General features: G+C 40.3%; 1 protein-coding gene across 18 annotated transcripts in view; it reads right to left on the bottom strand.

The window, feature by feature from the left end:
* Window positions 1–11,283, bottom strand: part of SGCD (sarcoglycan delta) — a 695,743-nt gene extending 684,460 nt beyond the window's left edge. For 15 of the 18 annotated variants that reach the window (XR_015167840.1, XM_086412599.1, XM_086412601.1 and 12 more), the window contains exon 1: window positions 3,453–4,502. The gene's annotated coding sequence lies outside the window, so the exon portion shown is untranslated. The other 3 variants (XM_086412597.1, XM_086412598.1, XM_086412596.1) reach the window with 3 other exon arrangements.
* Between the last annotated feature and the right edge of the window lie 1,558 nt (window positions 11,284–12,841).

The raw sequence follows: 12,841 nt of genomic DNA, 5'->3' as shown, positions 1-12,841 counted from the left end.
ATACATGATATTATACATGTTTCAATGCCATTCTCCCAAATCTCCCCACCCTCTCCCTCTCCCACAGAGTCCATAAGACTGTGTACGAGACAGCTTCTTTCATTTTAAACAAGCTTCTTTTGTTTTAAAACAAGCACCCAAAGCCAAAAGAAGTCCTACTGGTCTATGATATTTTGCACATGAAAAAGACAAATCTGGAGAAGATTTCAGATTTGAAAGACAAAACCAATCAGTATAGAATTCTGTCAAGCCCCAAAGGCTACAACAGCCTTTGAATTGCTATTCAGATTGTCATCACAGAGATCAGTGTAAATTGGGAAATGAGTTGCACGTTGAAAATGATGAAAAAGAAGATGATCCAGTGGACTCTTCTAATTATTCTAGCCAGCCATGACACCTCATTAACTCTGCCTCTGTGGGATTTTCTCTATCAAACATTCTGTACTATTCATAACCCTATCACCCAATATCCATGTTAATCACCTCATATTTGGAATAACATGATGAGTTTGTAATAAGACTCCCTTGAACACCATTCTTCTTTCCACCCACCAAAATTCATCAGAAATTCCCGTGTCATATTATCCTTGCCCAATACCAGTAGAATAGAGTTCTTGGGTGATAAAGGGATGTAATGAAGGTAAGATCTGATGAAATACAGGAGACAGGCCATCTCATCCTAACTTTACTATCTACAACCTGCTGAAATTTTTACAAGCCAGTCTCTTGAATTTCATTTATGAAATTAGTAAAAGGGAAGTGGGGGGACATTACAGCCATATATAATTTTACAGCTGAAGAGGCATTTCATACCACTGCAGCTGGACAGGAAGGTTGAAAAAGGAAGGGTGTTGGTTAGACAATGGTTTCAATTTTTTTTTTTAATTTAGGTATAATTGATATAAGATTTGATTAGTTTCAGGTGTCCAACATAATTACTTGATATTCACTGATCAATATTTTTAAAGAATTCTATCAGTTAATAAAAATTTAAACTCCCTAGGATAGATTATTACCAAATGTCCTTCAGCTGCAATTCTCTGTGATGGCATTACCCTATAATGCAATTTGATGTAGATTGGAAGAGTGCCCCAACACATGTCCCCAGATCTGTCAGATCATCTATGGAATCTATCTGAAATGATCCAGATAACCCATTGGAGAGTTCTTGTTGTACTTCTCAGTGTTCCTTTACATTAAAAATAAATTCCTCCTGCTCCTAGCTGTCTATTTCCTACCAATTATTTAACAGCAATTTATGCATTGTTCCTCTACTAACACCTGGTGGAGCACAAATTTATACTCCAATTCCTACATTTTAACACTACCTCCTGAAAATAGCTTTATTTCAACTCAGGGGTCCAGTTCATTAACATTCATGCAGTGGTTCATTTTTAGATCTCTCCCTCCCAGCCTTAAGGCAGAAACTAAAGCTATGTGGATCCTTATTTCATGGGATGCCAGTTCTATTCTATGAATTTCAATACATCCTTTAACTAGTGCTTTCCTCTGGTCTACAATAGCAGGTAGGCAGTGCAGGGGTATAAAACACAGTTGTAAAGTACCTGTTGCTAAGTCACTTCAGTCGTGTCCGACTCTGTGCGGCCCCATATACGGCAGCCCACCAGGCTCCCCCGTCCCTGGGATTCTCCAGGCAAGAACACTGGAGTGGGTTGCCATTTCCTTCTCCAATGCATGAAAGTGAAAAGTCAAAGTGAAGTCGCTCAGTCGTGTCCGACTCTTCGCGACCCCTTGGTCTGCAGCCCACCAGGCTCCTCTGTCCATGGGACTTTCCAGGCAAGAGTACTGGAGTGGCGTGCCATTTCCTGTACTCTACTAAATATAACATGCGTGGTGCTGGCTTCCTCCAGCCTCAACTGATAGATAAGACAACTTTCCTGGCAAATAACTTGCTTTTATTTTACTTCATCCATTGTATACGCTGAAAATAACAAGTTCACATACTAGCAGATGTGAGAAAGCCATGTCTCTAGATTTGCTATTCTGGGGCAAGATTTGATTTAACCTTCCAGGGTCAAGCCTGAGAACAAATAAATCCTGAAAGAAATCAGGGAGCAAGCACGACATAACAGATTTCATTAACCCTAGTTACAGTGTCATTTTTTTCCACTTATACTTTTTGTTGTTTAATTTTGGATTTTTAAAAAAAAATTCAGTGTCTTCAGCTAAAGGTTATGCTTACACTCTCTTGGCATTGAAGAATAATTTAGGCATAGCCTCTATAGTTTGTAATAACATGGATTTTATTTAGGACAATTTTAGCAAGAAAAGGTGCTTTCTTTGCAGAAGTTACAATTCTTTTAGACACACTTTTATAGGATATTTTATTTTCTACGGACAATAATCACACAAATGTAAAATGTGTTTATCAGACTAGTGTTTTGGTTTAGATGAGGATGAAGTTGTAAAATGAGCAGATTTTAAATCAATTCACCTGAGAGTCCAGGTGTAAAGCAAAGACATAGCAAGCCAGCTCACCCAGTGGTACGAAATGGCCATGTTAGACTGAGGGCCCATACAAAGTAAACCCACATCTCAGTGGCCCTATCTTATGGTTTTGTTTTGCTTCCAAAAAAAAGCGACATCAATTTTCTGTTACATCACTTAAATGCATTTAATCAAAATTCATATGCCCTATTTTTATTTTTTGGACTTCCCTGGTGGCTCAGAGGGTAAAGCATCTGCCTGCAATGCAGGAGACCTGGGTTCGATCCCTGGGTCGGGAAGATCCCTTGGAGAAGGACATGGCAACCCACTCCAGTATTCTTGCCTGGAGAATCCCATGGACGGAGGAGCCTGGTAGGCTACAGTCCACGGGGTCACAAAGAGTCGGAAACGACTGAGCGACTTTACTTACACTATTTTTATTTTTTAGTACAAAAACTATTTTTCCCAGTCTATGCTTACAACATCCAGGGCAATTATTCTCTAACATGAGTTTCCATTTTACACAGGATTTTATCCACTAATTCAGGAGCATCGTGGGAGAATGCATGACCTGAGCAGTTTTGTGACAACCATATGCATAAAGATAACTGATAGTTTGAGAACATTTCAGCACTCCTTTGGGGAAATAGTCAAGCCTGAAGTCCATTAACAGCTAAAAAGGAGAAAGTAAAAGATAAAAAGGTAACAAAGTGGGAAACCCTTCAAAGATTGGTTTAAATGGCTGGCGTGAATATTTTATTTTCTACTGGCAATATCCACAAGAGTAACTTCTATTTATTGCATATGTACTCTTTCTAGGCATTGCACTTTTAAGCCTCTGAAGTGGCCTTATTGTTTCTTTGTTTTACAAATGGGGAAATACAGGCTTAAAGAAGGCAAACCACTTTGTCAATGATTTGGAGCAGCTAAGGGGAAGAGCTAGAATTTGCACCCAAACTTTGTTATGTCCAAAGCCTATGCGGCTTAAAACATTAGTCTTTTACCTTGTACTTGTCACAGAGCCACTGGCAAACCACACGTAGGAAGAAGGCCAAGTTCAGGTGGTGCTCCAGTCTCGCAGGATTTGATACTTGCTGTAAGCGGGGATTTCTAAGGCACTTTTTCTGACAAAAGTTTAAAATAGCTTGACTCAAGATGTCCCAGACTTTTATCCCACACCTCTCAAGCCCTTAGTCTAAGGCTGCATCGTTGCAAAAGACCGCATAGCCTATTCTCACAGTGTAAGTTTCCTTCAGCAGAGGAAGAAGCTAAAGAAATGTGTTATCCCCTTCCTGGTTTCTCTCTCTCTTTACTGGAAAACTAGCTTAATTCATTTCACCTGTGTTCCTCTAGGTGGGGCTTGGTTTTGCTTGTCAAGCCTAAACACTTTCAGTTGGGCCAGTAATGAGTGGCCTCTCCAGAAAATAACAATGGTATTGATTTTAAAAATAACAAGGAGATTTGTAGAAATTTAGAAACTATGGGGCAGCACAAAGAAAATAAAAATTACCAATAACTACCATTAAATTTTGTAGAATAGACTTCTAGTCATTTGTTTTTTCCTTTTTTTCCCTATGCATGGGCAATAGTTACAAAATAATTTTACTCATAGAAAATTTCAAAAAGATACAAAAGTAGTCAGACTAGTGTCAAAACTCCAATGCACCCATTACCCCGTACAATTAATAATTCATGACTAAACTTATTTTTCATCCATACTCCAACCCAGGTACCCCCTTACTCCAGGTTATTTTGAAGCCATCCTAGACACCGGAGCATTTCAACTGGAAAAAGTTCATTATGTACTTTTATAAAATAAATGAGCTTTTTATTAGTCATGATCTAATACCGTTATTTCACCTGCAAGTTTAACAATAGTTCATATCATTTAACAATAGTTCATAGCAAAGTGGAAATACAAACATTAAATATGGGCAGTTCATATCATAATACACCTGTATTTAGTGTTCATATTTCCACTTTCTCATGAGTCTTTCCTTGGTTAAGTGTTTGAATCAGGATAAAATTTAGGTCTACATATTGCTACGAGTTGGCTTGTCTCCTGTATCTTACCTCCTCAAAGTGTAGTCAGGATGCAGCACCCTGGGCTCCCCTGGGTGCTTGTTAGATCTGCAGAACCTCAGCCAATCCCCACCCTACCCAGACCACCTCAGGCAGAAAATGCGTCATAACCAGATACCAGGTGATTCATATGCCTAGTAATTAAAGTCTGAAGCTCAATGTTTTTAAGTCTCTTTTAATCTAAGTTTCTCTCTCTTCAGCTTTTTTCTTCATATATCTTTTTAAAACATCTACATTGTCTTCTCAAGTTTCTCACAGTGTGGCTAATGCTAATTGTAGCCTCATGGTAATGTATAACACTTACTTTTAATATAAAATGGAATTATATCTAAAGGCCTGGTCAGAAGCAGGTTCGTTTTCTGGGCAGGGCTTACATCACCTGGTCTTTCAAACCTAGAAGACTGAGCACTGAAGAACTGATGCTTTCCCACTGCAGTGCTGGAGAAGACTCTTGAGAGTCCCTTAGATAGCAAGAGGATCAAACCAGTCAATCACAAGGGAAATCAACCCTGAATATTCATTGGAAGGACTGATGCTGAAACAGAAGCTCTAATGCTTTGAAAACCTGATGTGAAGAACTGACTTATTAGAAAAGACTCTGATGCTGGGGAAGATTGAAGGCAAAAGGAGGATGAAGCAGAGGATGAGATGGTTGGATGGCATCACTGACTCAATGTACATGAATTTGAGCAAACTCCAGGAGGTAGTGGAGGACAAAGGAGCCTGACATGCTGCAATCTATGGTGTCAAAACAGAGTCAGACATGATTAGTGACTGACCAACAACAATAACAATTGTTTCAAACCTACTTGGTTATAAGCTAGTTTCCTCCCTATTGATAAAACTGCTTTGACCACCCCTTACACTACTAAGTAGGCATCAATCATCACATTCCATGGATACTGCAATAAGAACACTCTTAAAGCCACTTTCAGAGAAAGCCCAGTTGATAGAATTAAAATGAATACTTGCAGTAGAACATAGCCTAACCTCACTTTGTTACTCATTTTGATGAGTCTAGTCCATGTTGTCATTTATAGAAGTAAAATGTTAGAGTAAGTGATTTACACATTTTATTCTGATTTTGAAAAAGTATTTAATTCTAATGAATTTTGTATGCTTTAGTGTTCTTTAAATTCTTATGAGTCAGAGTTGATATTCTACCTATTATTTTTTTATGCCACTAAGCACCTAACACCATGCTTTACTTATGGCAACTTTTATTGCCTGTATGCTGAATTAATGTTTCAGATTCCCTCTGGGTTGTTGAGCTAGAGTGTATAGCTCTGACTATTCAAATCATGCCCAGTTGAAGTCTTATGAGTATTTACTGAATGCTTCTTATTTATAAGGCATCACGCTTGTTTAAATCTGACTGTCAGATAAATTCAGTTTTTTAGGGAAGTCCCTGTAAAATATAAAGTCTAAACATGGTCCCCTGAAATATCCTTTCTTTCCCATCTAACAATAGTAAAGGTACAAGAGAGATGTAGTCCTTTAAACTGGGCCACTGTAACAGGCTGAAAACATGTGGCAAACTTAAGATCCATATTTATCTATAAGAAGAGATTTCTCTCTAACATAATTTCTAATTATGCCCCATTCTCAATGGAATGCCTGCAGCATTAACTGGAGGTAGAGACTGCATAAAATCCAGAGCTTCTGATAAACATGTTCCTAGTTTTCTCTGAGGTCATCTTGAAGAGACCCAATTTAGAAGTGTCCTGCCTACAGGTCAAAGACAACAGTCACACCTTAACAGGGAACCACGGTTATAACACATCTCTGCAGGTTCTATCAGGCACTAACTTACTTTGTCCTTTAAAAGAAAAGAAATTAAAAAAAAAAAAGAGCTAGCCTAGGGGCTGAATCCATCTAGGGGAGGAAAACAGATACATGGAGCCTGACACTGCTACAGGCAAAGCGCTAGAGGAAGGTTTTTCTCATATATCACCGGAAGGCAAACATCTTGTAACTCCTTTGAGCACAGAACTCTTGTATTCTTGACTCTTTTTCACATACAACAGGGGAAGGGCGAGTGGTTGAAATAGCTTCATTTTGAAACGTATTTATGGAAAACACACACACACACAAATAACAAGCACGTTGCCCAGAGTTTTTAAATTTAAACTATATTTGAGGCAAAAGGATCTAGCCCAGCTGCACATTTTGATTATATTTTAAGAGAAAAAAGATTCTAGTGTCCCTCGTTGTGCATTTATAATACAATATAGAATCACATACACGAAGATCAGAATAATTTGAGTTATTTTTTTGCTTGAGAAACAAAAATACTATTTGGAAATTGCAAAAGTCAAAAGAAAGGGAATTGTGAATATACGCAAATATATGAAAAAGAAAGGCCTTTGGAAATTCATGAATGCCATGGTCAAATAAATACAGAGGTCTACTGAAAGGTGTGAGATATTCCACCACAGAAAATCCCGGTTTACCTAGAATCCAGACATCCAGATGCCTGGAGCTGCACTTTACTTTTGTGAGAAAAGTTAACAGGATGATTAGGTTATGACCCTGAACATTTCAAAGCCACCAGAACTTCTAAAAGCTCTAGACTTATATTTCCAATTGCTTCCTTGACATCTTTCCCCAGATACATCAAAGGCATCTGGAATTTAGCTTTGTCAAACTGAAGACCTGATTTCCTCTTGCAAACTGGATAGTTTTCACTCTTGCCTCATCACAGCAAAGGGCCCCAAAGTTTACCAAGAAACTTTAGTCAGAAACCCAGGAGTCAGCCCAGCTTCATGGGCTTGTGTCCAGCAGAGTCACACAGAACACGCACTGAGAAAGGTCCTGCACTTAAAGTTAATGCTTTGTGGTTGCCGTCTTAAATTTCTTGATTGGTCTTCTAATCTGTGTTTTATAAATGAAACCTGGTGGAACAATGAAGCACCCCAAGGCTTGGAGCTCCGATTCACATGAGGAGTTGCCTCCTGCCACCTCCCTGCCTCCCAGGACAGGTTGTCAGTTTCTTGTTTCCTGTCCCGTGGCACTCTGAGTCATCCCTAGATGCCCCCTTCCTGTTACTGCCATTTTGTCCTCTACCCTTGATGGTGACCAGATCATGTTGGTGGCCAGAAGAGGCACTGAGTTTTGCAATGGGGACCTGAGCACAGGTCCATGGACAGTCAAAGGTAAGCTCATTTAGCCTGTGTTGTCTCAACAGGGAATAGTAGTGGCCGTCACAGCCTTGGGCTGGCACTGCCGTCATGTATGTGAGGGCTAATTGGTGAGGGAAGCCTCTTTCCCAACCCCCATCCAGGTACCAAATACATCCTCGTGCAGAGGCTACACTTCCTAGGGTGTTGCCTGTTTCCTATGGAAGCGGGGGATTAACTTCCCAGTACAGGGCACAACACATCCATCTGTCCCATTGTTGGCAAGACAGTAAACCCAGCAGTTAGCTTGACTATGCCCATACTGAGTTATGGGACAGAAACCAGGGGGACCTGTGAGGGTTTGGACTTAGTCCTACAAGTATCCTGATTCCCAAGGGAGAACGGCATTAAGAAGCAAATAAAAACATCATGACAGATGAAGAAAGAGACCACAGATGAGAAGAAACAGTTTTATATTTTTAGTGACACTTTTTTCCTGTTCTTTGAACAAGGAACCCACATTTTCATTTTTCACTGGGCCCTACATGTTACACACCCAGCCCTACCAGAAGACATCATTTGGACGTCCGTATTTTCTGCCTACAAGCTCTGATATTTCCACTGCCAAAGCAGACTCTGTTCACATCTCTCCACCACACATCTCTTCCCTCCACTACTTTATTAACCTTGCATCAAGGCCTGGGCGCTATAGCTCTTCACAGCACCCAGAATAATCTTTTGAAAAATTGAAGTCACTTTAAAACCTGAAAGGCTCCCCATCATACTTAGAACAATGTTTGAAGTTTTGAAGGCAGGGCTGGCTGCTTCCATTCTACAGGCCCTTCCTTATACAGATTTCCAGATATCCTTCTTAAGTCTTACTCCTACACTATGCTGTTTCCTTCATGCAGCATATGTTGATTTATGCATTTGCTTCTTTATTTTTCACCTGTTTTCTATCAGCCTCCTACTCTCATCTGCGGACTTCATGGGGACAAGTCTGTTTTCTCAGCCAATCTCTGTCTGGAGCCTGGTACAGGGCTTGAGCAGAGAACTCGACAGTTGTCTATTAATTTAATAAATATCCATTACAGTTATAGGATCTGATCTATTATACACCAATTTGGAAACTTTAGATAGTGGGAAACCTGGATATATTATGAGTAGGTATCAAGTTTACCACCAAGCAGACAACTCTTGTATCTCCCCATGTGGTCACATACAAATTTGCATATTAATTTTTAAGTTTCAACCCAATCATTGAAATGTTGAGTAGGGTATTTATGAATCTTATTTTCATGGAAGAATGGAAATTCTGTATTACTTTGGAAAGAATACATTAAATTTTAAGTTGAGTTAAAAATTACCTAGAGGGATAAACTCAAAATTCAGCAAGTTTTCTCTCTCCCTCCCTCCCTTCTTTCCATCTTTCCTTGCTTTTGGTAATAGTCCAGAAAACTCATCCTTGAAATTTCATTATAAAGTTTAATAAGGTAAATAAAATTGTCTTTTAGGTAAAATGTTCAGTATTTATTTCAATTATTTTAATTTCTGGTAAAGGTCTATGTGATAGGATGAAAATGCAGAGTACATTGTGCTAAATGCCAGGCTGTATAATTCACAAGCTACAATCAAGATTGCCAGGAGAAATATCAACAACCACAGATATACAGATGATACCACTCCAATGGCAGAAACAGAAGAGGAACTAAAGAGCCTCTTGATGAGGGTGAAAGAGGAGAGTGAAATGCTGGATGAAAACTCAACATTCATAAATCTAAAATTATGGCATCCAGTCCCATTACTTCATGGCAAACAGAAAGGGAAAAAGTGGAAGCAGTGACAGATTCTATTTTTTTGACCTCCAAAATCACTGTGGATGGTGACTGCAGCCATAAAGTGATAAGATACTTGCTCCTTGGAAGTAAAGCTATCACAAACCTAGATAGCATATTCAAAATCGGAGACCTCACTTTGCCAACAGAAGTCTGGATAGTCAAAGCTATGGTTTTTCCAGTAGTCATGTATGGATATGAGAGTTGGACCATAAAGAAGGCTGAGTGCCGAAGAACCAAAGTTTTTAAATTGTGGTGCTGGAGAAGACAGAAGACTCTTGAGAGTCCCTTAGGTTGCCAGGGGATCAAACTAGTCAATCCTAAAGGAAATCAACCCTGAATTTTCATGGGAAGGACTGATGCTGAAGCTGAAGCTCTAATACTTTAGCCACCTGATGCAAAGAGCCGACTCATTGGAAAAGACCTGACACTGGGAAAGATTGAGGGCAGGAGAAGGGAGCAGCAGAGGATGAGGTGGTTGGATGGCATCATCAAGTCAATAGCTATGGGTTTGAGCAAGCTCCAGGAGATAGTGAAGGACAGGGTAGCCTGGCATGCTGCAGTCCATGGGGTCACAAAGAGTCATACACAACTTAGCAACTGAACAACAAAAGATGTCCACATTCCCATCCCTGGGATTGTGAAGATTTCCCCTCACATGACAACAGGTTCTTTGCAAAGCGACTAAGTGAAAGATCTTATGATGCTGAGATTCACCTGGATTAACCAGTTTGGACCAGTGTAATCAAACTGATCCTTATAAGAGTGAAGCAAGAAGGTCAGAAACAGAGAGATTGGAAAATGCTACCTTGCTGTTTTTAAAGACAGAGGATGGGGGCATGAGACAAAGAATGTAGGTAACCTCTGGAAGTTAGAGAACCCAAGGAAATGGATTCTCCCCTAGAGTCTCCAGAAGGAATACAGCCCTGCTGATACTTAATTTTAGGACATCTGCCCTGCAGAACCATAGGATAGTACACTTGTATTCTTTTAACCACCAAATCTGTGGTCTTGCAGCACCCACAGAAACTAACACAGCTTATGATTAAAGACATTTGTATAGTTTATGTGTTTATATAGTGTACAGCAGAAGCATAGGTGAACAAAAGCCTTAGTATATGATCTACCCTGCTATTTCCTAAACTTGTCTAGGGATCAGAGTCTTGTGGGGTATTTGTTGTAAACAGGACATCCAGTACGCCTTCCTTAGACACAGTGGTCAAGGATTCTGGTCCAATAGAGGAAATGAAGCTCATGAAAATGAAATGATATTCCTAAGGCTGCAAAAATAGTCAACAGCCTGTCAAGAGCAAAACTCTAAACGTCAACCTGCAGTACCGAGATTACTGTTCCACATTGAGATTTTATACTGACCGTGAAAGGATCTTACAAACAACTTATAGAGATGAGAGCATAATTTCGTTTCATAAAAGATGAACATGTTTCAACAAATTGAATCATAAAAGTGAGAGGGAAATTTAAGCTAGATTAAAGAGTCTCAAGGATCTATTTTAGAAGTGAATGTTTCTGTCCCCTCCAAATTCTTATATTGAACCCCTTTAAAAGACGCTTACTCCTTGGAAGGAAAGTTATGACCAACCTAGATAGCAAATTCAAAAGTAGAGATATTACTTTGCCAACAAAGGTTCGTCTAGTCAAGGCTATGGTTTTTCCTGTGGTCATGTATGGATGTGAGAGTTGGACTGTGAAGAAGGCTGAGTGCCGAAGAATTGATGCTTTTGAACTGTGGTGTTGGAGAAGACTCTTGAGAGTCCCTTGGTCTCCAAGGAGATCCAACCAGTCCATTCTGAAGGAGATCAGGCCTGGGATTTCTTTGGAAGGAATGATGCTAAAGCTGAAACTCCAGTACTTTGGCCACCTCATGCAAAGAGTGACTCATTGGAAAAGACTCTGATGCTGGGAGGGATTGGGGGCAGGAGGAGAAGGGGACGCCAGAGGATGAGATGGCTGGATGGTATCACTGACTCCATGGATGTGAGTCTGGGTGAACTCCGGGAGTGGGTGAGGGACAGGGAGGCCTGGCGTGCTGCGATTCATGGGGTCACAGAGAGTTGGACACGACTGAGAGACTGAATTGAACTGCACTGAATCCCAGGGGGTGGAGAAGGCAATGGCACCCCACTCCAGTACTCTTGCCTGGAAAATCCCATGGATGGAGGAGCCTGGAAGGCTGCAGTCCATGGGGTTGCTGAGGGTCGGACAAGACTGAGCGACTTCATTTTCACTTTTCACTTTCATGCCTTGGAGAAGGAAATGGAAACCCACTCCAGTGTTCTTGCCTTGAGAATCCCAGGGTTGGGGGAGTCTGGTGGGCTGCCATCTATGGGGTCGCACAGAGTCGGACTCGACTAAAGTGACTTAGCAGCAGCAGCAACCCCAGGGGGACAGTATTTAGAGATAGGCCCTCTAAAGAAGTAATCAAGATTTAATGATATAGTAATGATGAGGTTAGGGTCTTTATAAAAAGAGACACAACAAGTTTGTGCCTGAGCTCTCTCTCGGTACATGTACACAGTGGAATGGCCATGTGAGCACACAGGGAAAAAGTGGCCATCTAAAAGCCAGGAAGAAGTCTTACCAGAAACTGATCCTGTTGGACCTTGATGTGGGACTTCCAGCTTCCAGAACTGTGAGAAAATAAATTCCTGTTGTTTAAGCCTTCCAATCTGTGGTATTTTGTTATGTCAGCCTGAGCTGAATAACAGGACCAAAAAAACCAGGTGCATGTGTGGTCCTGAATTGAATACTGATTTAAGTAAACCAGCCTTAAAGGGCTTATTTGATTCAACTGGGGAAATGTGAATGAGGTCCGGGTATTAAATTAGATGAAAACATATTGAAATGGAAAAGTGAAGCTTATGAACTGAAAATACACAGATTACAAAATAATATGTATAGTATTATGTCATGCTGTAAAAAATACAAAACTGTGTGTATGCATATGTTTATATATTTATAAATTAAAATTTTCTACTATATATATATTTGAAAGTGAAAGTGTTAGTCACTTAGTTGTGTCTGACTCTTTGCAAACTCATGGACTATATAGCCTGCCAGACTCCTCCCATCCATGGGATTCTCTAGGCAAGAAAAGAATACTGGAGTGGGTGTCCATTCCCTTCTCCAGGTAATCTTCCCAACTCAGGGATCAAACCTGGGTCTCCTGCATAGCAGGCAGATTCTTTACAATCTGAGCCACAGGGAAGCTCCATATATATGTATTCAGATCAGAACAGATCAGTCGCTCAGTCGTGTCCGACTCTTTGCGACCCCATGAATCGCAGCACACCAGGCCTCCCTGTCCATCACCAACTCCTGGAGTTCACTGAGACTCAC

Source organism: Bos grunniens, chromosome 7 (genome assembly GCF_055505025.1).
Source record: "Bos grunniens cultivar Pamir isolate PY7600 chromosome 7, Bosgru_T2T1.0, whole genome shotgun sequence".
NCBI lineage: Eukaryota > Metazoa > Chordata > Mammalia > Artiodactyla > Bovidae > Bos > Bos grunniens.
This window is presented reverse-complemented; position numbering and strand designations above follow the sequence as displayed.